Genomic DNA, 25,789 nt, shown 5'->3' on the forward strand with positions numbered 1-25,789 from the left:
TAGGATGTGACTTAGGGTGAGGGCATTGGGTCATGCAATATCAGGTTGAACTGCAGACGGGATAGAGACTGAGGTCAACCTTCAATAAAAATCCTGGACACCAAGATTCAGGTGAACTTCCTTGGCTGTCAACGTTTAATGCCTATTGTAACACAGTGTTAATGTCGTACATGACTTTACTGGAAAAGGACACCTGAAAACTATATTTGGAGCTTTCCTGTACTCTGCTTTGTGGGTCTCTTCCCTCAGCTGATTTTAATGCATGCCCTTTCACTGTAATAAATGATAACTATGAGTATTGACAGGTTTCTGTGAGTTTTGTGAGTCCTTCTAGTCAATTATCAAAGCTGAATGTAGTCTTGAGTACCCCAATACCTGCAACTGATGTGCGAAGTAAGAGTGGTCTTGAGGACTAACTCTTCAGTTGGTGTCTGAATTAGAGTGATCTTTTGGACTGTTTTCTAACCTCACAATATGACAATGCATTTCATCCAAAGATGCATTTTCAGTTGCTTAAAGCTATTTTTATATGATTTGAATTTTTTATGGTTTTTCTTATATAGATTTTGCACTTTTTTTTCTAATTTTATTGCTAAAAGTTTCTTTCTTTCTTTTGTTTTTGGAATACTGCTAGTGTTAGAAGAGTTTTCCCTTCTGGCTTAACTCCTAACTACTTTTTGTTTGAGTATATGAAGGCTACTATGCTAATTGTATGTTTGGTTACTTTGGGAATTATTTGCCTTTAGTTCTATGATTATCAGATATTCTTCAGGTACATTATTAGTTCTTGTGGAAATAGGGATCATTTTATTTTTTCCTAATTTCTGCCTCAAATTCTTATCTCTTTTCTAATTGTATTCGATAAATTGAATAGACACATCTGCAAACAGGGACAATTTGACTTCTTCTTTTCCTAACTGAATACCCTTGATTTCTTTCTCTTGCCTAATTGCCCTAGCCAGAACTTCCAACGCTATGTTGAATAGGAGTGGTGAGAGAGGGCATCCCTGTCTTGTGCCAGTTTTCAAAGGGAATTTTTCCAGTTTTTGCCCATTCAGTATATTGGCTGTGGGTTTGTCATAAATAGCTCTTATTATTTTGAGGTACGTTCCATCAATACTGAATTTATTGAGCGTTTTTAGCATGAAGGTCAGCCCCATTTGAATCAAACTTTGGAATGTGTGGTAAGATATAAGGGAAAGTTTTACCATTGCAGAGTCCAGATTTTGCTGACTAGAACTCTGCCACAGTACCTCCTGATTCAGAAAAGAATAAACAGTGTATAAACCAAACTCTGCTGAAATAATCATTTTCATTAGCTCGATTTTCATCTGACCCTGAATTGACCCTGGAGCTCTAATTATACTTAAACTTTAAGTATAATTGTGAACATACGGTAAATGAAGAATACGTGAACCTGAGTAAATTTACAAAGTCAGCTATGTAAAAACAGATTCTTAGAGGTCAAACTAAACTAATATGTAAATCCATAATGGTTTTCACCTCCAGAAATAGAGGTTATTCTTTCCTTCAAAATAATTACTATCATTCTAGCTTTATAAGTATGCATTGTTATTGCTTTGTAAGACAAGCTGATTTCAAATCTTACTTTTCCTCTATTTTTGAATCCTTATTATAGTATTTTTATGTTGCTCTATTCTCCTTTTAAAATGTTTCTATTTCCTTAATGCAGAAACAATTGATCTTGATGGAACAATCTTGTTTTTATATAAAATTTCAAGCTGGTGATGACACGTATAAAAGGAAAAGTGCTGCAAGCAGTAAATTCTGTTCAGTTTTCATTCCATTACATCAGCATATCTAAATGATCCTCTTTAGCCCAGTAAGTACCTATCCTGTGCTTACTCTTTCCAAAATGTTTTCCATTTCTTTAAAATCCAAGTTGATGATAATTCTTTCATAAGGCAGAATTCAAGTAAATATTGGAAAGGAAAAAAGACTTTGCAATGACCTTTTTATATGTGATTATACAATGTAATCCCAAAATATTTGAAGAGCTAAAGATTAGGCACTAAGCTGGGAGTTGAATGAGGAGACCTAAATCAACGATGATAATTTACATTTTATTTTTTAATGTAGAAAATATTTGAAGTATCATGTATATTTTTCTCTCTGTTATTATTTAATACTAACGAGACTTGGCTGTGACTAATTTATTTTTTGACTGGCAATTTAATTATGAATAAGCCAACAAGATTATCTCATACTTCAAAGAAATAGTCATTTTCCTAACAGTCTTTGTATTATCTGATGTATATTTAGGAAAATTATCACACTAACTTACCACCAATTATAGTATTATTGATATAAAAAATGAAGACCACATACAGAATGATTACAGAAAACTAACTACAAGACATTTGAGGTTAGTTTTCATGGAATTATTAAATGAAAACCAAAGAAAGCATTTGATTTAGATCAGGCAAATAGAATCTTCTCAACTCAAAGCTCCAACATCTTTTTATTTGATATTAAAGCATTAAAGTAACTAATTAGTAGTTCCAAACACGTTTGCTACAAATCCAGTCATGTTTACCTTTTAACGAAACTATGGCCTCCATGCTCTTCCAGATTTGACGTCCAAATACTTTATGCAACTCCTCAATTATCTAGCAAAGCAATGGACAACAAATCAAGACAAGGTATAGGAGACTATAACACAATTGGAGAGCACATGCAGTTTTGAGATAGAGAAATAGAATGTTAAGACTAATAAGACATCTGGCATTGTTCTTGGAACAGTGGGTGACAGATTGTTTGTTACTTGATTGTAAGATTGATGCAATGACAATGTATGAACGACTGACTCCACTTGGCTAACTAGGATAACCCCACATGTAACGCAAACACATTCAATCACAGTGTTACTATAAAGCCCAGTACCAAGGCAAAAACACAAATTAGAAAGACATATGAGCAGCATGTGAATTATAATGTTAAAGATTTCACTTTTGAGTTATTTCATTTATTGAAGAATGAATAGGTTTATTCACGTCTGGATTTATTTTGCCTACTAGCTTAGCCACAGATACCCATAATGCTTGTCAATCAACTATGCTGGTTCTCTGTGGCCATCACAGTGAATATTTTTATAAAAAGTACTGTGGAACAGATGCACACACAATAGGAATGTAACAGTAGGAAAACCATTTCTGCCACCTAAAAAGTACTCTACAGAGAGATTCTTAACTTTTAATGACATAAAGAGAAAGGATTCCATGAGCTGTAAGTCATATAGTATTTATAGCTTATTCATACTTACAAAAGGGATTATATTGAGTATTTAAAATTCTTATATAAGATTATAATGTTTCTATAAGCATTGCATTTTGAATTCTATCCTGAATAGATATTTGCAAACAGTGATGTCTCATATTAAACTGTAATTTGTATTTTTTCCAATTTTCCATTATGAATTCTCCTTGTAACTTATTCTAATGCCTTAAAATGTCCTAAGTGAAGATCATTATTATACAATGTAATAAAGATTTTCTGCTTCAGATGAAACTAGTCTCTTTTTTTTTTTCTGAATGTAGAATATCTGGTCATTATTCTTTATAATATATGCTTAAATTCTTTTGTTTGGTGAATGTTATTAAGTACCACATTAGTCCTATATCTACAGCATCTGTAAATAAATGTTTGAGAAATTAATGAGATTCTTATTTAAAGCAATTTTTTCTTTCATTTGAGTTTTGCATTTTCTACCTATAGTGTTCTTGTGCAATTATGATACTTCTCTTACTAGATTTGTTTTCTTATTTAATTTGTTTTCAGTGATCTTCTTTCTGATTTAACAATTTGGATAGAAATTAGGAGAATGATAAGATGGTGGCCTGATAATTTATGATAATTCCATATTCCTTGCGGAAAATTTAAAGAACAATTGAACATGGTTGGCACAGAGTAGGTACGTCGGGAGCGTCTAAAACTCTGCATTCTTTTTTGTTCTTGAAGTTTTTATTTTTTTAAAGTTAAAAATGAACTCTAATCACGATTTTGTGCATACTAACTTTTTAAAGTATCTAAAAAATTTATCAGTTTGCCTCACTAAGATTACACCATTACTCACCCATTCATTTATCACTCAATTTTTACTTGTCTTCAGCCTTATTCTTTTGACTGTATTTTATTACTAATAAAGTTCTTAATATTTACTCTTTATTTAAAGAGAATTCCTGTAGATAAAAAGAGCCCTGAAGTACTGAAAATAAGCAATTTCAGAAAAATATATATCAAAATTTATTAAGTTCAGCAACAGTAATACCGATTAAATTAATATTTAGGAGAAATCCTGTCAAATTGATAGAAATTATAGGTAAATATATAGCAACAAGTACTATAAAAATGCATTTTGAAAATTAACGCAATTTAAAAAATTAATGAACACTAAAACAAATTAAAAGAAAATTTAACAGCACTTAATGTTGATAAAATGAAATATTGCTTAAATTGGTCCCAAAACAAAGATGAATTTTTGGTGCTTGTTCTTTCCAAAAAAAAAGTAAAATATTACACAAATGTCGAGTAATAATAATCACGGGGAATTAAAAAAAGAAAACAAAAAAAATAGGAATAAAAAAGGAAACAAAATTATAATAGAGTAGAAATTGAAATATATGTGAAACAAAAACCAGGATAAATTGTGTGCCAATACATTCAAAGACTTAAATGTAACTGATAGTTTTACAGGATTATATTAATTAATAATTTTAACTCATGAATTTGTAGCAAACAAAATATAGTCATTAAATAAATTGAATTTGTAGTAAAACAGTTTTATAAAGGACAATTTTTATTGGTATGTTTACCAGTCCAAGAAGCAGTTAGTTCCTATTTTACACAAAATATTTTACACAAAGTAGGAAAGGTATCCAACTTGATTTTATACCAAAATTGGAAAGAATACAAGAAATTTGCAAACATTTTTTCAGTTAAAAATTTGAATACAAAATATTTTCAGACAAAATGAAGCAGAGTACCAGAATTTATATATCAGGATAAAGTAGTACAAATACCATGAATATAATGTCATTCACCATCACATAAATTTATCAATATAATTTACCTCATGAACATAAAAATTATTTTGCCAAATGCAACAACTCTTCTTAATTTAAGAAAAAAAGACAGGCAAAGCAAAAAACTTGGTGAATTAAGTGTAGATGAAATATATTATCTGCTGAAAATTGTAGCAAATATACTTTTTATATATTTGGTATATTTGTACTTACTGTTTTCTTTTTTAACTAATTTATATATTTTTAAAATTACAATATTGATTTTTAAATCACAGATTTTTAAATGATAGATGTGTTTGTGTGTCTATGTGCCCATGAGTGTCTGTATGTGCATACACATATATTTGTGGGTTTGTGTGTGTGTGACAGAAATAAAAAATAAGAGAGAGAGAAAGTACCCAAAACTGGCTACCTCTAGAATACATACTGAGATTGGCAAGAGAGAAAGGTGTGTTGGAATTTTCTTATTTTATTGTGTACAATATTTAGTGTTTGTATATTTATACAATATACGTATTTTTTTTATTTTGTTTCGGAAACTTGTGAGTTATTTCTGGACTATTTCTTTTTTCAAAACTTTTATTTTAAGTTGAAGAGTACAAGTGCAGGTTTGTTACATAGGTATCATGTGTGTTTGTTGTACAGATTATTTCATCACTCAGGGATTAAGCCTAGTACTCATTAGTTATTGTTTTGATCTTTTCCCTCCTGCTACCTTCCACTTTCCAATAGGCTACTGTGTTTGCTGTTTCCCTCTATATGTCCATGAGTTCTCATCATTTATTAGGTTGGTGCAAAATCAATTGCAGTTTTTGTCATTAAGAGTTCCCACTTATAAATGAGAACATGCGGTATTTGGCTTTCTGTTCCTGCATTTGTTTGCTAAAGATAATGGCCTCCAGCTCCATCTGTGTTCCTGAAAGGATGTGATCTCATTCATTTTTTATGGCTGCATAGTATTCCATGATATATACGTACCACAAATTTCTTTTCAAGTCCATAATTGATGGGCATGTAGGTTGATTACATGTCTTTACTATTGTGAATAGTGCAGCAATAAATATGTGCATGCATGTGTCTTTATAATAGAATGATTTATATTCCTTTGGGTATATACCTGTAATGGGATTACTGGGTCAAATAATATTTCTGTCTTTTGGTCATTGAGGAATCGCCACACTGTCTTCCACAATGGCTGAAGAAGACATTCATGTGGCCAACAATCATATGGGGGAAAAAAAGAGCAATATCACTGATTAGTAGAGAAATACAAATCAAAACCACAATGAGATACCATCTAACACCACCAGAATGCCTACTATTAAACATCAAAAAAATAAAAGATGCTGGCAAGATTGTGGAGAAGTGACACTGTTGGTGGGAGTGTAAACTAGAAAAGTCTATTTCTGATGTATTGACAAATCATTACTTAGACTATGGCAGTCAGAAAGCCAGTCCCTGTATTACAGTAAATTTATCATGGAAACGCCTTTCTAGGAAGAGTCTTGGGAGGCGACATGATAGCCTTCTCTTGGTGATATCTGACTTGACTGCTGGGTGCACATGACTTTTCTTCTGTGATTTCACATTTGATATTTGATATTTAATAAATATGACAGAATGGTGAAATTTTGCTTTGTACAATAAAATATATTGAGAAACTATGGTGTTCAGCAATAAATTAACATGTCTATTTCTCCTACATTCAAAAAACTTAATTGCTCTGAAGTGCTTAAATGTGAAAATAAATTGGCTAGATGAAAATGCATGTGAAAATTTGCCTCATCTCTGGATGAAAATCACTTTCAGGGCATAAAAGTAACAAAATAGGGTTGAGCGCGGTAGTTCACACCTGTAATCCCAGCACTTTAGGAGGGCAAGGCAGACAGATTGCTTGAGCTCAAGAGTTTGAGACAGCCTGGGCAACATAGTGAAACCCTATCACTACTAAAAATACAAGAAATTAGCTGGGCATGGTGGTGCATGGCTGTAGTCCCAGTTACTCGGGAGTTTGTGGTGGAAGAATCACCTGAGCCTGGGGAGGCAGAGGTTGCAGTGAACCTAGATCCTGTCACTGCACTCCAGTCTGGGTGACAGAAGTGAAACCCTGTCTCAATAATAATAATAATAATAAAATATTTTTTTAAAGTTAGTAGATTTTACTTCAACACATTACAATTTTATCTTAATATCAAAAAGTTAAAACTACAGCTGAAAAACAACCATTAACTATTAAAAAATAAGGAAAAAAGATAATATCTATAGTAAATTAACATTCAAAAGAAAATATCAGGTCAGGTGCTGTGGCTCAGGCTGTAATCCCAGCACTTTGGGAGGCTGAGGCAGGAGGATCACTTGAGGTCAGGAGTTTGAGACCAGCCTGGCAAACATGGTGAAGCCCTGTCTCTAATAAAAATACAAAAATTAGCCAGGTGTGGTGGCGGGCAAATGCAATGCCAACTAATTGGGAGGCAGAGGCATGAGAGTCACTTGAACCTGGAAAATGGAGATTGCAGTGAGCGAAGATTGCACCACAGCACTCCAGCCTGGGCAACAGTGTGAGACCCTGTCTCCAAAAAAAATAAAAATAAAAAGTCAAAACCCACTCTTAATAGACAAAGACTGTAAAGAGACAATTCACAAAGGAGGAAATATATAGGATTAATAAAATTATAAAAATGTGCCCAATGTAGTAGTAAAATAAACACAACACAAAAATGAAATATCTTAACTGTCAAATTAGAAACAACAACAATATTAATATTTAAAGATTGAATGACACAGGTAAAGTCTGATACTACCATTTGGAAAGTAAAATAACAAACTTTTAAAGAAGCAATTTGTTGATATTTACTTAATTCTGTTGATCCATTCTTTATAAGGAAAAAAAAAAATTGAATTATATGTCCTGCAGGAAAAACAGTTGCAATCTCAGGCAGCCATCCCAAAAAATACAAAAAATAAAGAGCAATATTAAACATGCAAATTTGTGTTGCTAATATTTTGTTGGTACTAGTACCTCTGAAGTTATCGCCAAGCTACTTTCAGAATAAGTCTGGAGGCAAATCTCACCTAATCTCCCTCTCCCTCTCCCTCTCTGTCTTTGGTGGTGATAATGATGAATGAGAGGTAAGAAACTAGTTCTCTAAGTGGAATACACACACAGGGAGTGCATGCACACACACACATGTTGCAGTTTGGATTCTTTGGGACAATTGGAGGCCATGTCTACATGTCTAGGTTTTTGAGAGTGTGCTCTAGAGAATAATTAATTTTCTTAATGACTTCTCTTATTCGTGCTCTCTTAGTTTTTTTCTTCTTTCTTCTGTTCTGATCAATTCATTGTAGCACATAGCACATTCTCATAACCAAATACCAAACAAGATTTTGGCAAGAGAAATTAAAGTATTTGAGTCTTAACATACATTATTATAATTCTTCCTTAGAGATAATTTCTTCTGGAATTACTATACTCGTGGTATTTGCCAAGGGCATGCCCATGGGGAACATGAAATAAGGCAGCAGATTTAACTTTAGGTGACTGTAGAAGTAACTAGTAACTTTTATGCTACATGAAATATCTACATGGTTAAAACAAGCTCTCTCATATCAAGTGTTAGGCCTCTGTGTGGGCATTCCTAGAACATGTGGATTCCTCATTTCTTAAGGGTTTCATCTCCCGAAAGAAAAAATATTGTACATGTTTATATAAGAATTTAGACCTATTAGCGTGCATCTTTTGGGATCCTTAAGAGGATTGGCTCCAGGACTGCTTGAAGATAGCAAAATTTACAGATGCTCAAATTTCTTATATACTTATCTCTATCCTGGGACTGCAAGAAAAATGGAGTAAGCAGAGCATTGATTGGAATGACTGTGAGACCATATGTGACAAGGCATGTACAATAAGGATACTTTTAATGTGACATTCAATCATTAAGAACTCCATCTTTGAAGACTTAATAAGTTTCAGAATCTATTCAAGGAGTTCAATATGTATTGACTTGTTTTATCCTCACAACACCACAAAGATAAAGGTAAATTTATTATCCTTATTTTAAAGCTAAGAAGATTGAGTTACAGAGAGTTTTGCTTGACAAGTTCACCCAGATCTTAAGTGACAAAGCAGGATTCAAATCCAAAAACTGTGTTTAATATACTGATCTCTGACTTCATTTCAGTGAAGGTATGTGCACATCTATCCAACTTATCCAACTGCATTTAATTTGGCATTTATTTTTAAGCAAAGATTTTGTAAAATTTATTATCTGGTTGATTATAAGAACAATTGACAAATCACTATTTTAAAATCTTCATAGGTTCCATAAATAAGCTAATTTCCTTTAGTTGCTTTATTCTGGAGATTTTATAGAAGGCAAAGAGTTGCCAGTGAAGCACCCTCTTTTATGTGTACTTAACCCAGAATGTAGGACAAGTTTGAAGATCAAGGTGCTCAGAGTGCGTTTCTGGAACTTCTTCACGGATCAGCTTCTGTGTATGGAAGTGCTGTGACCTGAAAAACAGGAGTATCTGTGATAGAGAGAGGCTGTGTAAACCTTTCCCTTTTGTGTCTGGACATAAAACCAGGCCTTGTTTGCCAGTAGATGTTGACACTGGTGAGTGAGATAACAAGGAGGGAGTCACGCCTCACTCCTGCCCTCCTCCAGTATCTCATCTGTAACGTGATTATTATAGCAGTTCTCTAAAATTCTTTCCAGCTAGAAAATTTACGCACTTAAGTAGCTGTGAACATTCTCACTAAATCTCTAACTTTCCTAGTCAGAAACTTTTAAAAGGCAATCCCTTAGCACTCCAAGATTGTTAAATTCAATAGAATGCTTACCATGAATTCTAAAAGTGTTGCCAATGTGTCATTCAGATATTTACAAAATTTTCTCTTGACTTGAATAGAAAATACCTTACTTCTAAATTGAGATCCTTTGCTTTTGCTATCAGAAAAATTATGTTAATGGGAATTAAGAAGGTAGTAAGAGGGGAGGGGAAGAGAGAAGAAGAGAGAGAGATAGGGAAAAAGGGAGCTGGAGAGATAGTGCAGGTTTGTAGCACTGCAGAACAAAGCTAAATGCTAACTATGACAGAGTAAGGTTTATATGGCTATCACTTCCCATTGAAGTTACAGGTTTCATTTATTCAAAATGTTTTTAAAGCAGTCAGTTATTTAGCTAGCCCCCCCCCCCAAAAAAAACTTATATCTTCCTCAAAGAATGTATTCAATTCTGATTAATGAATAGCAGAGAACTAGCTAATTTTATTTTTATACTAAATTGCACAGCATTGAATACTCTTGATAGAAAAATCAATCATGTAAAATACCTCCTGTCTTCAGGAATGGAATATTTAAAGTGCTTCTGAAGAGAAAGGCATTAGATTTTAAATAATTGAAAACAATTTTTTCAGGAAATTTATCTTCCTTCAGAATTGTTTACTGAATAAAGGCTTAGAATAAAAATGACATTACATGTGAGAATTACCTTTCCAGGAAAGGTTCTTTTCAGGAAAGAATCAAGGAGAGAATACAAAAGGGTAGCATAGGAGGGATTTGAAACTGTCATTATGATGACAGATAGGACAAAATTTAGATAGGAGAAAATGTGTAGTCATTGATACTGTTTGGTTTCTGTTTGTTTGAAAATATGGAGAGGTAGACATGTTTGGAAGTGATTATAATACAACTTGGAGATAATTTGATAATGAAGGAAAAAGAGCTAGGCAATAAGAATGATGGGTATGATCAAACGAACAAGAATTATTATTGTCTCAGAAAAGAAGAGGGAAGAGTGAAAAGAAAGGCAGAAAAGTAATTTGAGTGGTTTTAATATCAATTTTAAAAAATAAGTTTATATTTTCAGGAGTGAAAATAAAGGAGATACGACTTTGGGAACCTTCTCATAACTGTTCCTTCTGGTTCTGCTGTAAAATAATCATATTTAACCATATTTCTGTCTAATAGCAATAGTGAGGGCAGTGACCCATGCCTAACACCAAACTGTAAACTATGAAAGTTCAGCAAATACTTGATTAAATCACAGAAGTCTATTAGGAATACTTATTGCAAATTATTTGAAACTGGACCAGATTTTAATAAAAAGCATAAAAATAGATTATATTACTTGAATTTGTTGATTTCTAAGTATTTTAATTCCTTAAATTATTTTATATCCTAATTAATTTAAGAATATAATTTGATGTTATAATTTCTAAATTCCAACTCAGATGCACATGAAATATGGCAGTATGACAAACTTCAGTATTGTAAGAAACTCAGCTACATCTTTATGACATTTAAATTGTTCTGAGCATATTCTGGAAGCATTTTCTCTGAAAAAAATTAACATTTTAGTTATCAACAAAAACATTCATTTCAATATATAGAAAAGTAGACAATATTATTCAAGTGATTTTTTCATTCTTATTGATAGCAGGAGTATAATGATAGCTTTGTTAATAAAATCACTGTAACAAACTTATTTCTTAAAGTTGTAGAAACTACAAATAAAGTATCATATGTAAAGTTCCTGGTACAGTACTTGGTATAGCATAATTATTTAATGATTGGTTGATAAATAATTATTTAATATTAGCCTCATTGTATTCATTCATCTACTTATCTATGCACAATTTACATACATGATATACAAAGCATATATAATGTAAATATATGCATATATATGTATGTGTGTAGGCACACATATGTAGATTATTTTAATTTGAACCTGTGAAAGGGCACTGAATAATTCTGTTGCATATATTTTTTCTGTGTCAAATTTCTTTGTAGGAAAATATTTAGGTTCTAAATATCAAGGGCTGCAACCATTGGCTCTATGAGCTCTCTGTCCCAAGTGCCTGACACATAGTACATGCTCTATCGATATTTATGGATTGAATTTGAAAATGAATGCAGTGTTTTGAAAAAGCACACTTCCTTGAGGTATCTTAATATTCTTCATATGTGCTTAATACCATGGTGCCTTACTGGCTTTCCTCTGTCTTTCCCATGATCTTATCAATGCATGTCCCATATATTACAGCCACACTCATCATGTTTTTGCAGATACGGCTTTTCTGTCTGAGGTTTTGTCATCTGTTTGTTCATAGGGTCTTCATTTTCTATAAATTTTTGTCACCTAAAAGCTGCCACACTCTTTCTCATTACTTATATTGCATTAGCTTCCTTCCGTATAATTATTTAACTTTTGGGGTAATTATCTCCAATTTCTTAATAGACTTTGAAATTAAGAGCAAATACTGTGACCCATATTCCTTTATTACAATTTATATTATTATTTATTGCATTTATTTTTATTTTCTCCAACAAGAGCTCAATAAATATTTAATGTCTTGGGAAGTTTCCCAAAGCAGAAAATTATTTCTCAATAATATACAATGGTGTGGGGAAATTGTCACTCTCATGTACTGCTTGTGGAAGTAAACTTAGTTTAGTTAAATAAATATCATTAGCTAGGCCTCTGTGAAAACCTCTGCCCCTTTTCACCTCAGCCACTATGAGAAGTTCCTCCATTTGTTCTTATGGCAAAGAATGCACAATCCTAGCACTTAACTGTGTCTCTTAATACTCTGAAATTTCTTTGAAAATGAGGACAGGGAAATGTTCTTGTTGTTCAGTCCAATCCCTATATAGCACTCACTGAATTAACGTCTGTTAAATGGATTCTAAAGTTATAGAATTTTTCTGCTTTTTTTAAATTATCTGCTATTACATTAACAAGAAATATTCTAAGATCATATGATGTTATCATGGAGTGATCAAAATAGTTATTTTCTAACAAATGGATTTTTTTGTTAACCTCATTATTCCTTATTTTATGTAGTAAAAATAATCTGAATTTATATGATTTTTTCTTTGTTTTGGGGAAAAAATTCTACCCTAAATTCAACTTTCTATGTCTTCCTATGACTAGTAAGTGTAAGATAATGAACTTTTTATCCTGATTAGAAGAAATAATTTTATGCCAATCTAAATACAGCCCCCATCCAGAGGGGGCAAACTGATATCCTCACATATAGCAACACTGCCTGCCAGCAAAAAGTTTAGTTCCAATCTGTCAACATGTTTATCAAAAAACAGTATCTGTATAATTATTTGTGCATTTTGCTGCATTTTCTTAATAAAAATGATTAACAGTAGTGACAAGAAGCATATCTCATAAACTGAATGCAAATTAAACAAAAATAATTTTTTTTTTTTTGGTGCTTCTCAAAATGGCTAGCCCTAGTTAGAAGGGGCTTGAGATTTAATTCCTCCATCTGTGAAGGAAAAGAAACGAATTGTTAAATGTGTGTGAAGTATTATGCTAAAGAACTATTATCAATAATTGTGTCTAAAGTTAAGTTTAATTAAGGTGGTTGTAACATTTTAAGCTCTTTTGAAAACAAAACCATGTTCATAGCTTCCAATTCAGTTGTTCAATGTTAACTATTCTTTCAAGAAGAATTTCAAGAACCCAATAATATTGAAACTGACTATACAAATCCAGATTATTACCTTAGTCTAGCCTCGAGTTAAAAGTAAACTCTGGGCAGCACCTTAGCATACAACTAAATAATACTCAGAATATTATTCAGAATGAATAAATGTGGAGTAGACAACTAAATAAATATTTGACTATGAAAATAAATTATCGAGAAAATAAAAATAACAAATAAAAGTCTGGCTTTTCTAGAAAACATGAAGAGCTTGCTCTTATTTTGATATATACAAACTTATATGTACCCCCACTTTAGCATATATTAGCTTAAATTTAACTGTTTTCAAGTCTTTTTTTTCCCTTTTTTTCAAGACTATGGATATTTTGTGAGAAGAGCCAACTCTGTATTTCTTTTTTATTTTTCATTATAACTTTTATTTTAGGTTCAGAGGTGTACGTGCGGGTTTGTCATATACGTAAACTGCATGTCCTAGGGATTTGATGTACAGAGTATTTCATCACTCAGATAGTAAGTATGGTATCCAGCAGGTATTTTTCTAACCCTCTCCCTCTTACCTGCCTTCACCCTCAAGTAGGCCTTGTTGTCTGTTGTTCTGCTCTTCGTGTCTATGTTTTCTTGTTGTTTAGCTTCCACTTATAAGTGAGAACATGCGATATTTCATTTTCTGTTTCTGCATTAGCTTGCTTGAGACAATGGCCTCCAGTTCCATCCATGTTACTGCAAAGAACATGATCTCATTCTTTTTTTCTGGTGGTGTAGTATTCCATGGTATATATCTACCACATTTTTTTTAATCTAGTCTACCATTGATGGGTATTTAGGTTGATTCCATGTCTTTGCTGTTGTGAATAGTGCTACAATGGACATATGCTTGCATGTGTCTTTATGGCAGAGCAATATATATTCTTTTGGGTATATATCCAGTAATGTGATTGCTGGGTCAAATGGTAATTCTGTTTCAGGTTCTTTGAGAAATTGTCACACTGCTTTTCAGAGTAGCTGGACTAATTTACAGTCCCACCAGCAATGTATAAGGGTTCCCTTTTCTCTGCAACCTTACCAGCATCTGCTATTTTTTGACTTTTTAACAGCAGTCATTCTAACTGTTATGAGATGGTGTCTCACTGTGGTTTTGATTTGCAGTTCTCTAATAATTAGTGATATCCAGCATTTTTCATAACTTTGCATTTCTTTATGAATTCTTATCACCTAAAAGATACCACACATTTAGCAGGTGTTCAGAAAAAATGTGTATTGAAAGAGAGAGATAAAAGAAAAAAGTTAAAGCAAATAAAGGAAGATCCAAGAAGCTTATTAACGGTAATATTTTCACATATTTGCTGTGAAGTATGAGACAAAGGTTAGGGAATAAAAACAGCTCTTACTACGCAGCAAAAGTATGTATAGATGTTGATACTTTTTCCTTCACCTCTGTCGGTATAATTGCAAAACTTTTAAGTAGTTCGATAGGGAATTCAGGTTTACTATATACTTTGTTGGGAGAAAAAAATATGAGATAGTTTATTTGTAGCTTTGTCTGGATAAATTATATATTCTACTCTTGATACTGATTATTGCAAAATAATCCTTATGCTATAGTGTGCTAAAATATTAGTTGGAAACTAATTGCTGTGAACTTTTTATCTGCAACCGATGAGCTTCCTACGAATTATTAAAAGGCTAATCAGGGCAAAATTGTTTCGTTAGCAAATTAATCTATAATGCATAAAACGCAAGCTTCTGCAAAGCTCAACCTTTTGGCTAAAGATTTTAGGTCACCACATTCCATATTTTGATCTCCATGACATTCAGATAACTGGTTTAAATGTTAAAAATTCAGTCAATGCTGAAGTTGTTTATGCCTACCTCATGCCAAACATCTAGTTTGACATTTTGTACTGAATTGCTAGAATTGATCATTTGTCTTGACATCAGGTGATTACAGTGATACACCTCAGATACACACATGCATGTAACACACACGCACAAACACGTACACAAACAGTGATGGCTTTTCTGCTTTATAGTAAGTTTTATTCATTGTAGGAAGTTACAAAATCCAGGTAATTGTGAATGTAACTGGTTTTTGGCATGAGTCGGCCTTCTTAGGTTGCAGGCAGAAAGTAATTTTATAGTTTTCTGTTAATTTCAGTTTCTGAAATAAAATGCTAGGGTAATCCCATGTTTTTAAGATAATGTTTAGTAAGTACAAATTATTTTGGTCACTATTAGTTGCAAAAACATGCTCCTTTCACTAAGTAAATCCCCATCTACCACAAAAATGAAAATTCCAAATTCACATCTTTCTTGGAACGTTCTCATCCCCCATGTGCCAGCCTGCCTCTGAGTGGACAGTGAATCCTGAAGCAAAGGCAGAACTGGCTTCTGTCTTGCTCCGACTTCTCTCCTAGCTTGCAACTGCTTCTGACACCTACATAATTAGGCTAGAACAGCAAGTGAAAAAAACAAGCTTTTCATTAGTTGAATCATTTGCAGTCTGGGATCTGGTTTGTGTGTGTGTCAAATGGACAATTCCTAGCTCTTTGTTTCATGGGAAAGGGACTGCTGTGATGTCTTTGATGTGGGTCTGCCTCCCCTGAGGGCGGTAGCTTAGCCCTCTCCTCGCAGAGCTACTTCTGTTGTGCTCTCTTTAGTACCAGTAGTCATTGTTGTTAGTGTCACTTATAAAGTGATTACAGACAGCCTGTCTGTTGCTGGGTCCACATTTGGACCCTGGAAAACATTGGCCATTGTCTACACATCAGTGGAAGTGCAACACTCATCTAGGTCAGCACTTCACAGTTGTTTCTTCCCAGACACGAGAAGTGCCAGCCACGTAACCTTTCCTCCTGCTTGCTAAAGGGTGAGTCAAATGGCAGTCCCTATGTCCTGCAAATTCTAGGATCACTGATCAAACTCTCTGAGTGATCTTGTTGAAATTCCCTTCACCTGAGGCAAAAGGAAGCCACCTCCATGTGCGGAGCACACAAAGTCTCTCAAAATATTTCCTTTTCCCTGCCTCCTAAACGTCAATCTCTTTCATGAGCCATATCTCAATGACAGGCCAGTTCTAGCTGAACTCGATTTGGACTACATCTTTTGCAAATCCTGGAAAAGAGGTGCAGCAACTCCTCAAGATGCAAGGTTTGTAGAATTGATTGGTTGTTCATTTTAGACTCTAGAGTCTCTCTGAAAACGCTGAACAAAGAAGACAATTCACATTTAGTATCCAATTGCATAAAGAATAACACAAAAATTACTATCCAAGTACAAATGTTACTTATTTTTCATTCTTTTTCTCTCCTTTAATATAAACAGAATTGAATTCATATTGTAGGTAGGGTTATATATATCATTTGTTGTTACTCATTATTGTTTATGAGGTCATGAGCATTTCTCCACGTTGCTAAATACTCATCCAAAATGGAAATATTTAAATAATTGAATAGAATTATTGGATAGAGTTATTGAATAGAGTTATTGGATAACTTCTTTCTAGTTCATAATTGCTGGGCTGCATGGAGCCATGTCTTGACCTGTTAAAGAGGATATGTCTACAATCTGAAGTTCCTGAGCGTTGACTGAGCTGGGCCAGTGACTGCTGGCTCTCTGCATTGGCTCACTTGGGAAGGAAATGAGTGGTTTTTAAGTATAGTTGGGAGAATGAAATGGAAATGTAGGCTATTTCTCTTTTCTTCTGATAAGAAACAAAATTACATTTTTGAGCCTCTTTAAAAGGTAGATACAGCCATGGGAGTAAGACGTGGGTAACAGATGTAGGCAGTGTGTCCCATAAAAACCTCCTCAATGATCTCTACTCTCTTGTTTTCTCCACTCATGTTAGAGTTCCAAGCTTAGAGCTGTATTAGATGACTTTGTGTTGAGGATAGTAGATTTTTTTTAAACCTTTTTATAGCAGGCTCCTGTTACAGACCAAATAGGCTCATAGCCCAGTGCTCACAGAAATTAATACCTATGGTTCTGGCTTTTGAGAAAAGAAAAGGTGTATTGCAGAAACAGCCTGTTGAAAGGCTATTGTTGAGCTTAAATATATCTATCCAATTTGAAGTGTGGGGCACATTTTAAGATATCAGAGGGCAAGAGAAAGGATTTAGGAATGTTGACTTGGCAGGGTCTGATTGGAGGGCTTCAAATTTGACCACTTACAGTAAGGTATGTTGAAGCAGATTTTACCTCAGATCTTCTGGTCCAACAGACTCCTCACTTCTGAGAAAGTTCTGCCATTCTGGCTCCAGTTGTGCATCAATCTTCTTGGCTCTGAGAGGAAGAATCATTTATTCCAGGTGTTGTTAGAAGTCAAAGCTTTTGCTATTGTGCATGCCCAGGCTGTATAACACAGTTTTTGGGTCTGTCTTATTGAATGATAATTTTTTTTTTTTTTTTGTATTTGAAAATAATCCAACCCTAAATCAACAGAGATCTCCAAATGAAGAAAGCAATAGTTTTCCATCAATTTACCTTTGCACTACTTCTTAGTAGACTTCGTTTCCTAGAATTCTTATAAATAAGCAGGAATATATTGTGACATACTGGCACTGTGAATTACCAATCATTATAGTTAAGAGCATATTCTAACAATAAAATGTAAAAATAATTGGTCGGGTAAAATAAATGTAGGATTTTTTTAAACTAAAGTAAAAAAGTAAGACATTTGTTTTAGAGATTTATCTATGTTAAAAAACCAAGGGTGGCATATAATATAATTTTGGAATAATAACTTTTAAAATTTGAATGTGGCACTTAAAAATAGGTATGTTAGCAATATTTGAACTTTTGCCAATCTCCAATGATGATTTTGTAAGTCTAATTTTTTAAAATTAAGAAATTTACTTAAAAAGAATTTATTTTGTTTTATGTGGAAGCTACAAGAATTTTTATTTGAATCCAAATTTAGCCTAGTAGATTGTCATTCAGTTAATTGTTGGAATACATTTGTGAGCTATGGGAGAGTTCTTGGATTAAAATAGAGATTCTATACTACTGACCTACTGACTGAACAATTATAACTCTTGGTTGGGGGTCAGAGATCTAACAAGAAGTGAACTTAACTTTATCAACAATTTAAAGCTAAGTTAAATAGTAACAATTTATATTTTTCAAAATTCTTATTGTCTTGCTGATAAAAATTATAGAACTATCAGAATGAATTTTCCATGTCAGCCATAAGAATGACCTTCTGGCATATAAGACACTTCTTACCATGTAATGCTAGGGAAAAAAAAGTTCAGGTAAGGGGGTTCTCCCTAGAAACCACATAATCTCTGTCACTTCCACTTTCTGTTTTGAAGGAGTTCTTATATGTAAATTACCTGGTATTTCGCAATGTGACATTGCCACATCTCATTGGTATGGGCGGCCAAGTCTACTCTGACAGGTGAACAAAGATTCTATACTAGCTAGTGACTGAAATAACTAAATTGCCTCTGTTGGGGGTCAGGGATTGAATGTTGACATAGAGATCTAACCAGAAGTGAACTAACACAGACTTAAAGAAACCAAGAGACAGAGGGTAAAAATGGAAGCTGTGAAACCATAGAAACCATGGGTAAGCAAAAGTCACAAAGGGGATCAATAGGGGAGAGAAAGTAGGTGATCATTGAAAGTGTCAGTAGACATAAAAGCAGAAACAGAATAATTGAATCACCGTAATGGGAACTATAGAGCTCTAAGCATTGAACACCTGCTGGTGAGGTGAGAACATGATTACTAGGTGGTTAGAACTGAATACAACCTGAGAAGAATTATAACTTCATTACACATGAAGCCATGCAGCCATTGAGGCTTTATAGTTCTTTCTTACTTCTCTGGTGGTGCGGAGGTGGCTTTAAAACAATGCCTCATTAGCTGCATTTATGTACACATATCTCTTTTACTCAGAACCCATCTTACAATTCTAACACAAATGGCTAGAATGCTATTGAGTAGTCGTTTTTTATTTCATGATAAAGAATTGTAATTATACTCATTCGTTCTTGATTATAACAAGTCAGAACATTTGTGTTGTTTCAATTGTTTTATTATTCTGTCTTGTGAAAATTTTTATATTTCTTTCATAGATGAGATAATAGAGATAGAGAAGTCAAATACCTTGCCCAAATAGCTCTGACGAGTAAATGGAGAATAAGGATAAATGCGTGAATATAAGTGCATATGATTTTTGCAAAAAATGAGAACATACCCCACAATTTGTTCCATAAATTGCTATTTTACCAATTATGTTAGATAGTTATTCCTCCGTGTAAGCATACATATTTCTTCCTCAATCTTGTTAACTATTGAATAGTATTTCATAGCATTGGAATGCTGGAATTTGTTTAATCATTTCTCTACTTATGGCTTATTTATTTCCAGTTTTTTATTCCTAGAAATGTAGCAAGATATCAAGTGATGGCTTATTTATTTGCTGTTTTTCATTCATGGAAATGTAGCATGATATCAAGTGAGACTTTTCTCATGCCTGGATACAAATCTGAGGACAACAGAGCTAAGTAAGTCACAATCTATGGAAAACTACAGAAACCTGAGACTAGTCTTCCTCTTAAAATGATTTAGAGGTGGCCCAGTCCTTCCTTAGAATGAGTACTAAATAGGAGGAGAAGGAAAGAATATTGTAATGTGAGTTGTCAGCCTGCCAGAGAATACTGAAACTTTTCCTTCATAAATTGGGAGTATGCTTGTATGCTTCTGCTTACCCATGGTTTCTGTGATTTCACACCTTCCATTTCGCCCCCTCTCTTTGGTGTCTTTGAATCAGCATTAGTTCACTTGCTGTTAGATCTCTATGTCAACATTCAATCCAAGTTGAGTAAGAAAAGTCCAACATTTGATCCACGTTGAGGGAAAAAAAGGTCCAAAAGTCCAGGTTGATTCTCTGAATTTGAAGATGCCTGAGGAAGGGAAAATCAGCATCCCATTCACAGCTATACATCTGCAAACATTCAGGTCCTCAAGCCCACTCCTTGCCAGTATCCCTCTTCTTTATAAACCAGGATGGTAAAAAGAGTTTGCCCTGACAAACATACTTGGCAACAGTGGTTGATTTAAAGATTCCAATGGCCATCCAGGATAAGAAAGAAAATAACCAATAAGGAGGGATGAGTAAATGCCAATAAAATACAAATATTTTATCAATATTTTGTCTTTTTCAATAGTTTACCCTGCTACATTACCAGAAAAGAGGACTGTAAAGGGGACTTAAAGAGTAGTTCATTCCCCTCCACCATCTGAGTACCTCAAGCCATAATTTAACCTGTTCTGAGAGAGGGAAGGACATAGTCTTATAATTGGATTTGAGATATTGACATTCAGTGTGATAATATAACCCCTCATTCAGATCATCTTTCCCACTGAGAGCAACTACAAACTCCAGATAAAACAAGACAAAAACAGCTACCTAAGTGTTCAGTGATTCAGTGGAGTCAAACTTAGAAAAATGACAAAAAACAAGTTGTCAGTTTCCCATTTTCTTGTAGTTTTTCCCTGCAGGCTGCCCACGGACGCAGAGCAGCTCATCACAGGCAACTAATTTTGATAAAAACCTCACTTACTTTCTGATATAGAAAAAAGGAAAAGGATCCAGGACAACCATGGCCAGCTGTCAGAAAGTGAGGGGAATTCTCGCAGGGGAGAAAAAATGGAGGATGAGATCCCATGATTCTGGGTATGCACTCAATCTCCGATTGATCCATAAACCACGTCAGTGGGGATGAACTCAAATCACTTCAGCAAAGGCTTAAGTAATAGGATGGAGATTTGAACAAGCATCCACAGAAGATGAGACTGAGCTAACAGAATAACTTGAAAAGATGAATTATTAGCTAAAACAAAAGCATCAATATAGAGGAATATAAGAGATCCTGGATTGAACACAACATACTATCCACAGTGCCACAGTCCAAAATTATCAACATTAAAACAAAATGAAAGCATATGTCATGACAAAGATTTGGAAACAAGTGTTTATAGCCCTTTCATGTACAATAACAAAAATTGGAGATAACCCAAATATCTATCAACATGTGAACATAAAATCAAAGAATATTCAATAGAATGCTGAAAAAGTCTGACTGTGCCAAGTGTTGGTAAAGATGTAGAGCAACTGGAACTCTTGTATACGGCTGGTGGGAATGTAAAAGAGCCCAGCTACTTTGGAAAACAGCTTGGCAATTTTATGTAAATTTAAACATATGCTTATTATATGTTTATATGAAACCCAGGCATTCCACTGCTAGGAATTTATCCAAGAGAGATGAAGTCATATATCTCCATCAATATTTGTAGATAAATGTTTACAGCTACATTATTTGTAAAAGCTCAGAACTGGAAATAACCCAAACATTGATCCACAAATAAATGTATCAAAACGTTTTCCATAGAATGAAATACTACTTGGCAATAAAAAATGAATTATCAACACATGTTGAATCACAAAATAATTATGCTAAATGAAATAAGTCAGACACAGAAAGCACACATGATATATGATTGCATTTACAAGAATTTCTAGAAAATGCAATCTAACCTGTGTAGATCGGTAATTGGCTGGGGATGGGAGCGATGGGAAGATCAGTTTGATTGCAAAGAAAAACGTGGAAAATTTGGGGGAATGAAAGAAGTGTACACTGTCTTGATTGCAGTTATTTCACAAGTGTATCACATATTCCAAAACTTACCCAATTATGTGCTTGACATATATAGTTTATTGTACATAAAATATAGTTCAATTGAATAATATAAAAATATAGATTTGAGATAAAATTTAAACTGTAACTGGAAAGTTCTGGACATGTCCTGGTTGTAATGAAAGGGACTGCTACTCAGCTGGCAAAAGAAATTCAGTGCAGTGTGATTAGAAGTAGTAAAGAAAAATAATACTGTTTGATGATAGTAGCCCACAAATTTCAAACTGCTACATGCCCTAGATATCCAAATAATTCATTCATGACCTTTATTCATTTTGTATCTTGATAAATACTGCCAAATAGCCCTTCCAAACAGTTAAACTAATTTTAAAGTCTGACAAGAAATGCTTGTGACTGCTCATTTCCCCCTCTGCATCATCATTAATACTAAATAGCTACAATCTCTTTATGGAGTGAGATGATCAATGAAAACCTTAAAATAAAATGCAATGCAGGAGCCAAAAGGACTAGAGAAATCCAAAACTTGAAAGGTCCTAAGAGAGGGAGGAAAAGTGGGGGAGAGACGCTTTCCAAAGGATCAGTGTGAATAATGTCAAATGCTGTAGAGAAGTCAAAGTTTCTATTTTATTTAAGAACACGTAAGCTGTCAATGGTTTAGTTGAAAGCAATTTCAGGTTATCATGGTGAGAACAGAAAGTGATTATCATTGTTGAGGGGTAAATGAGGTGAATGAGAGAAAACATAATCAGTTTTACTGTTTTTTTGTTTCTGGAGGATTTTTTTAAAAAGAATTTTACTGTGAAGGGAGAAGATAGTCACTATAGCATAAATGTTATTTTTTTGTTTATTTAAATTTTTGGAAGTGGTTTTACTTTGCATATGACAGATACTTGAGTATGTTACAACATTCACTAGAAACTTAATGGCAAGGTCATTTTCGTAAGAGGCAATAAGAGAAATTTGATATAATGAGATTCCAAGTGAATGAGATTCAATATGATTATATGTATAATGTTAGGATAAATGCTGTGGCTATTTTAGTATTTGAGAGGAAGGCAAGCATTTATGTAAATGCAATAAATTCTGTAAATCTGGAATTCTGATGCTCCTTATGAATGGATCTTTTCTCTGAGAATTATCAGGCTATTGTAGGTGCTCGATATTGTGAGGTTGAAAAAAATGATTCTTGAGAATGGGAGAAAGAAACAATTTGGCTTGGCAAGTATGAAAATTCAGCTCAGCACTGCTAGGGGTTTCAATAATCAGATAGGATATCCCCAGTCCAGGTATCTGGAAGTAACCACAGGGTTTATCTAATTCCTTCTAAAGATACAGTAGGATTTATTTTCTTTTAATCTGCACTAAGGAATACAAAACATTTAAATGTAATGACATGGCAAATGTATGCCATCTATACTCATAAGTACAAACAAAATATACTTTATTTTATTTCCTATGATGGAGCTAAACTTTTCCTTCACATATTCCATTTTATCTACTAGGACAAATAAGAGAAAAATATTTTAAATTTGCCAATTACTGGTATCAGAGTCTTGAGTGTAAATAATCTAATTTAAATGGCTCTTTATTTTAGATAATTGTTAGTCATGTTCTTTTTTACATCCTTGCCCTTCAGCTTTCCTTTACTTCTTCACTCCTTTCCAAAAATTTGTGAGTATATAGGTGATTTTTATGGCAGTCACAGATGTTGTTCAATCATCAAATTGATAATACCCGGGGTGTGAACAGACTCAGTTGCCCTTTTGAATCACTGTACTGGCACACAGCTATGCAGTCTTGGTCCTTTTGGTCCTTTTCTTCAGTTAAAAAGTATCTACATATCACTGAAACCCACTTGCTATCATTTCATCTTCTTTGCAGCACTGACAAGGCACACGTGAATTTTTGGACACAATCTAGATAACTCACTACTCATGGGAGTCTCTCTTGGGTTAATCTAACTGGGACCTTCCTTCTGCTAAAGTAGTGCTATCCTCCTCCCTCAGTAATGAGTAGGACACCCATGTGGATGCAACCTCCTCTTAGCATCCTACAGTCTCCCTCAGGCAAGGCCAGAGGAAGCAAGCTACTAGCCCACTGTTCTTGGAATCCTCCATGCACATTTTGATATTTTCTAGTTGTGATTGGCACCAGGGCAAGACAATAGGTAGAGGTAGATGAGGATGTCTACAACAGGTAAAGATAGATGAGGATGTCAAATAAATAAATTAATTTAAGATCCAACATACTGCTCCCCTTATTTTTATTTTCTATAAATTTAATTTAATCCTAAATTTTACATAATAAAACATAAAGACTACATGAGGTATTAGAAAAATGAATTTTCAATTCTTTCTCAGTAAGTAGCAGGTAACAGTATTTAGTCCAGTAGAGATATTTAGAAACTAGTGTCTTTCGCGGTTCACTCTAGATTCCTCTTCTTCCACTTTTGTTATTCCTATCCTTTGTCTCACAGGTTTTGGCCCAGTACTCACATTTGTCAACATAATTTTATTCCCAGCCTGTACTTTTAATCAGAACCTTAGTACTGTTTTGTTAAGTAGACTGTCCCATCCAGCATAATATTCAAAATACTATCTGCTTTCACTGATAGCGCAAGAACAGCTGTAAAACCTTTCAGCTCTCCTCTCTTGGTCTTTCTCTCTAATTTGTGAACTTCACTTTCATAATCAAATGCATCTTCTTCAAATACAAATATTCTGTTTTTTTTTAATGGTGACTTTAATTGATCCTAGGCTGGAGATAGTTTTTGTTTGGATTCAGACTCACAATAAATTCTCCTATTAGTTAAATATTGAAGGAATTGATGCTGCTGTACATTATCTCTCAATCATGATTTCAGCCAGGTAAGGCATGTTACCATCTAACCATTTCACTCTGCCATGGATGTTTGTCCCATATTTGCCTAATCAGCATCCACCCCTGCTTTCTATATCTGTCAGTCATAGTTTAGGACATGACTCCAAGTACAGCCACTGAGAGAAGCCCTGTTCCCACCACATGACACCTAGAGCATAAGCATGGGAGCTGGGATGCTGAATCTGGCCTGAGTGGAGGCAAGAATAATGGAGCAAAAATGCACTCATAGTGGCTGGCCTAAGCAATGTGGTATCCACCAATCGCGCTCAATGCTAGCAGCTATGGATTACTGCCAAATCATGGATTTTAGTTTTCAATTTTCTGTATTTAAATCTTACTCTAAAAAATAACATTGTTCTCTTACACAAAATTCTTTCCATATATTCATATTTGCTCCTCATTCTTTTTAATTTTTTTAGATATTTAGGTTGTTTTTATTGCTTCTTTTTTTTTTTTTTAATTATACTTTAAGTTCTGGGGTACATGTGCAGAACGTGGAGTTTTGTTACATAGGTGTATACGTGCTAAGGTGGTTTGCTGTACCCATCAACCCATAACCTACATTAGGTATTTCTCCTAATGTTATCCCTCCCCAGCCCCCCACCCCCCAACAGGCCCCGGTATGTGATGTTTACCTCCCAGTGACCATGTGTTCTCACTGATCAACTCCTACTTATGAGTGAGAAACATGCAGGGTTTGGTTTTCTGTTCTTGTGATAACTTGTGAGAAATATG

General features: G+C 33.9%; 1 long non-coding RNA gene across 1 annotated transcript in view; it reads left to right on the top strand.

Annotated features, from left to right (window-relative positions):
- The first annotated feature begins 1,690 nt into the window (after positions 1 to 1,690).
- The window catches only part of LOC106999416 (uncharacterized), a 29,120-nt gene continuing 5,021 nt past the window's right edge, over positions 1,691 to 25,789 (top strand). Inside the window, exons 1-2 of the long non-coding RNA XR_001446231.3 lie at positions 1,691 to 1,843; positions 18,665 to 18,760. This is a non-coding gene — a long non-coding RNA (uncharacterized LOC106999416). The remainder of the gene's footprint in view (positions 1,844 to 18,664; positions 18,761 to 25,789) is intronic.

The sequence above is a fragment of the Macaca mulatta genome, chromosome 7 (assembly GCF_049350105.2).
Source record: "Macaca mulatta isolate MMU2019108-1 chromosome 7, T2T-MMU8v2.0, whole genome shotgun sequence".
Taxonomy (NCBI): Eukaryota; Metazoa; Chordata; class Mammalia; order Primates; family Cercopithecidae; genus Macaca; species Macaca mulatta.